Genomic DNA, 5,000 nt, shown 5'->3' on the forward strand with positions numbered 1-5,000 from the left:
CAGCGGTGAATGGCGGGCTGAGTCCTAGGCGAAGGACGCCCGTGGCTCTACGCTCTAGCAGGTACTGGTGGAGCGGCTGTGCACTTGGGCCCCACAGACTTTGCAGCGTTCAAGAGTATCTCTTCCTGCGCGTAGCACTTGCCACCCACAGCGATATCCAAGGCGGATTCTATGGAATGTTGATTCCGCCCTTCTACCCGGCGGCACGTGGAATGCCTCGTACCTAATGACGAAGTAGTACCTCAACGCTGATTCCAAAATAGGAAATTGGCTGCTGTGGGTCGCCCTGGCCATTAATCTGGCCTTTTTTGATGGTGACGCCCTTGATCTGTGTGATCGTGAGTGCAAGGAGCAGTGTGATTTTGCTAAACCTCGTCGATGCTTTGGCAGCAGCATCTGCAATAGTGTTCCCTGAAATCCCGATGTGACTGATAGTGAAATATTATAAACCTTCCATGCTGCTTCAAAAGTTGCTGGATTAATCTCGTTGAGTAGACGTCAGCCATTGTCTTCGCGATCCGAATGACTTCAGTAGCACCCTTTGAATTTGTGTGGATGACGACTACCCGCTGCCCAGCAGAGAGATCGTGGCCCAGGGCCTTGGAGATGGCAGCAGCGTCGGTCAGAGCTTCCGTCACTCACTCTCTATAGCGCGGTCACTCCATCGGCGGTTGTAAAAGCAGCGCCAAACCTTCCCGTGAGGGCGTCTACAGAGCCGTACGTGTAGTACGAGCTCAGTGTGTGTGTGTGCATGTGTGTGTGTGGGAGGGGGAGTGATGGACCTTAGGGCATCAAGGATCATAGATATCAGCCGTGCATGGTCGTAGTCAGCTTTCCTTCCGTTGAGGTGGAAAAGCTGAGAGCTGGTGCAAACAGATCGCCACGGTGGAGAGCGGGGGCATAATCTGGACGACGGTGGCCTAGAGCACGTCGCCGACCCAATTCCTGGAGTTCAAAGGCGCGGATAGTATTCACCGCATGGGCCCTCCAGGAGTGACCGGTGAGGGAGGGCTTCATTTCACTCTCCCTTGGGCCGGTCAAAAATCGGACGAGAAGACATGAAGAAAGCCTCTCCGCCTGTAGGCGAAGGGAAATAACTCCTTCCTCCCGTTTAAGAACCACCGCACTGGCCCATGGAGGGGCTGCAGTGACAATGCAGAGAGCCTGGTTTTGGAAGACTTCGAGTTTGTACCACGATCTGGCCCGGAGGAAGATGAGAGACACAGCAATATAATTCACCACCGAGCGTACCGCTTGAATTTAAATACATCCAGGGGAGTCTGCCTTGGACTTTTCTAGCAGACAAGGATGTAAGAATGGCAGAAGCACTTGCTAGCTCGTATGCTTTTTCCAGACCCAGAAACACCACAACTACAGGTTAACTACCGACCAATCCTGTTCTTGTTGCTATTCTTGTTGTTTTTATTCAGGTAGTGGTGGTAGAAGAAGTGATGGTAGAAGTAGCATTCTCACTCTTAAGATCAGCCCTCCTATGCCTGAGATGTACCAGGTCCCCACACCACACCCTAAATCACCGCACATGCAGAACCTCAATTTTGAACAGACTATAGTAGACAATAGGATAAATGAACTTGTGTTAGGCTTCATTAAAGGTAAATAATATAAAATATAAAAAGGTAGTCGAACACAGTCATTGGTCAGAGGGGGGTCAATGAACTGTGTCTGTGGGAGACAGATCCTGACTGCTTTCACCACATAGTTCCAAAAAGATGAAGGTCGTTAAAAAAACGTAACAGAAGTCGTAGTTGTAGAGGTGGTGGTAGTAGTAGTAGTAGTAGTAGTAGTAGTAGTAGTAGTAGTAGTAGTAGTAGTAGTAGTAGTAGTAGTAGTAGTAGTAGTAGTAGTAGTAGTAGTAGTAGTAGTAGTAGCAGTAGTAGTAGTAGTCGCAGTCGCACAGGTGGTGGTAGTAGTAGTAGTAGTAGTAGTAATAGTAGTAGTAGTAGTAGTAGTAGTAGTAGTAGTAGTAGTAGTAGTAGTAGTAGTAGTAGTAGTAGTAGTAGTAGTAGTAGTAGTAATAGCAGTAGTAGTAGTAGTAGTAGTAGTAGTAGTAGTAGTAGTAGCAGTAGTAGTAGTAGTAGTAGTAGTAGTAGTAGTAGTAGTAGTAGTAGTAGTAGTAGTAGTAGTAGTAGTAGTAGTAGTAGTAGTAGTAGTAGTAGTAATAACTAATCATGGAGGAAATTAGAGAAATTAGAAGAAACATTTCAAAGGGAAGGGAGGAGAGACAGAAGGAGGAACTTCAAGCACTTCTACCTCTGCTATCGAATTGTATAAAAAGAAAGATAACAATGGCGCAAGAAGTTGGGGCGTCCAATTGGCTGACAGCACTACCAATCAGGGCAAAGGGATTCACCTTAAACAAAAGAGAATTCACGGATGCCATTGCCCTGAGGTATGGATGGCCATTGGGAGGGCTGCCTAACAGATGTTCCTGTGGTGTACAATTTACTCCAGACCATGCGAATATGCAAGCAAGGTGGATTAATTTGCATGCGACACGATGAGGTAAGAGATCTCACTGCCCAAATGCTTCAGGAGGTGTGCAAGGATGTGACTATTGAACCAACATTACTCCCACTAGGAGGGGAGAACTTCAGATACCGCACGTCCAACACATCTGATGAAGCAAGAGTGGATGTCAGCGCAAGAGGTTTCTGGACACGGGGACAATTGGCTTTCTTTGACATGCGAATATTTGATCCAATGGCCCCCTGTTACAACAACCTAACTATTGAGGCATCCCACTCCCGGAACGAGTATGAGAAAATCAGGATGTACGAAGAGCGCATACAGAATGTAGACCAGGGCTCATTCATTCCTATAACATTTACGGCTTCAGGTGGGATGGGTCCTAGAGCAAAGGCATTCTACGCTCGGCTGGCTGAGGTAATGGCTGAAAAGTAACAACAACCAAAAAGCAGCATTGTTTCATGGATGAGATGTAGACCGTTCTTCTCACTCCTAAGATCAGCCCTCCTATGCCTAAGAGGTACCAGGTCCCCATCGCCCAAATCAACACATATACAAAACCTAGATTTTGAGCAGACGGTGGTTGACAGTAGGATAAATGAACTTTTGTACTAGGCATTATTAAAAATAAATAGATAAATAAATGGATAAATAAAAGGGTCGTCGACCACAGTCATTGGCGGGAGAGGGGCCAATGAACTGTGTCTGTGAAAGACAGACCCTGCTGCTTCCACCACACAGTTCCACTAGGATGGAGGTCGTAATTTTTCTTGAAAAAAATAGTAATAGTAGTAGTAGTAGTAGTAGTAGTAGTAGTAGTAGTAGTAGTAGTAGTAGTAGTAGTAGTAGTAGTAGTAGTAGTAGTAGTAGTAGTAGTAAAAGTAGTGGTAGTAGTAGTAGTAGTAGTAGTAGATTTTTCTGTGGTGTACAGTTTACTCCAGACCATGTAATGATATGCAAGCAAGGTGGATTAATTTGCATGCGATATGATGAGGTAAGGGATCTCGCTGTCCAAATGCTTCGGAAGGTGTGCAAGGATGTGAATATTGAACCAACATTACTCCCACAAGGAGGGGAGAACTTCAGATACCGTACGTCCAACACATCAGATGAGGCTAGAGTGGGTATCAGCGCAAGAGGTTTCTGGACACGGGGACAAATAGCTTTCTTTGACATGCGAATATTTGATACGATGGCCACCCTGTTACAACAACCTAACCATTGAGGCATCCCACTCCCGGAACGAGTATAAGAAAATCAGGATGTACGAAGAGCGTATACAGAATGTGGACAAGGGCTCATTCACTCCTATAACCTTTAAGATTTCAGGTGGAATGGGTCCTAGAGCAAAGGCATTCTACGCTCGGCTGGGAGAGGTGATGGCTGAAAAGAATCAACAACCAAAAAGCAGCATTGCTTCATGGATGAGATATACTCCTAGGATCAGCCCTCCTATGTTTGAGAGGTACCAGGTCCTCATCGTCCAAATCAGCACATATACAAAACCTTGATTTTGAGCAGACGGTGGTTGACAGTAGGACAAATTAACTTCTGTTTTACGATATTAAGATTAAAAGTAAAAGGATCGTCGACCTCAGTCATTGGCAGGAGTGAGGCCAATGAACTGTGTCTGTGGGAGACAGATCATGATTGCTTTCACCACACAGTTCCACGAGGATGGAGGTAGTTTTTCTTAAAAAAAAGAAAAAAAAATAGTAGTAGTAGTAATAGCAGTATTACTACTAGAAGTAGTAGTAGTAGTAGAAGTAGTAGTAGTAGTAGTAGTAGTAGTAGTAGTAGTAGTAGTAGTAGTAGTAGTAGTAGTAGTAGTAGTAGTAGCAACAGCAGTAGTAGCAGCAGCAGCAGCAGCAGCAGCAGCAGCAGTAGTAGTAGTAGTAGTAGTAGTAGTAGTAGTAGTAGTAGTAGTAGTAGTAGTAGTAGTAGTAGTAGTAGTAGTAGTAGTAGTAGTAGTAGTAGTAGTAGTAGTAGTAGTAATAGTAGTAGTTTTAGTAGTGTGTTGAGAAGAAGAATAGGAAAAGCCATCATGGAAGTCACGAAGGACGAGGTGCGAGAAGCGGCTGGCAACCTGCAGATGTGCGCGGGGCATTAGGCGAGTTTCGAGGCAGCAGTCCACTCCATGAGAAAGATATTCGTGGTATCAGACTACGAAGCAGTTCTATTAGTCGATACATCAACCGCATTCAACAACTTAAATAGAGAGGATACAATACACAACATCAAAATTAAATGGCCAATATTGGCCAGGTATGTCGAGAATACATATAGAGAACCTGCAAACCTATTTGTCACCAACAGGGTTGAGAAAAAAGAAACAAAAGTGGAGGCCATCAAATCCGCGGAAGGCACCACTCAGGGAGACCCGGTGGCCATGGCAATGAACGCGCTTGGTCTTATGCGCCTGCAGCAGAAGATACAATATGAGGACACCAGGGTCAAACAGGTAGCATATGCAGATGATCTCACGGGGACGGGAAAAGTAGCTGACTTAAAAA

This window comes from Oratosquilla oratoria, chromosome 17 (genome assembly GCF_046742065.1).
Source record: "Oratosquilla oratoria isolate Oo_2021 chromosome 17, ASM4674206v1, whole genome shotgun sequence".
NCBI lineage: Eukaryota > Metazoa > Arthropoda > Malacostraca > Stomatopoda > Squillidae > Oratosquilla > Oratosquilla oratoria.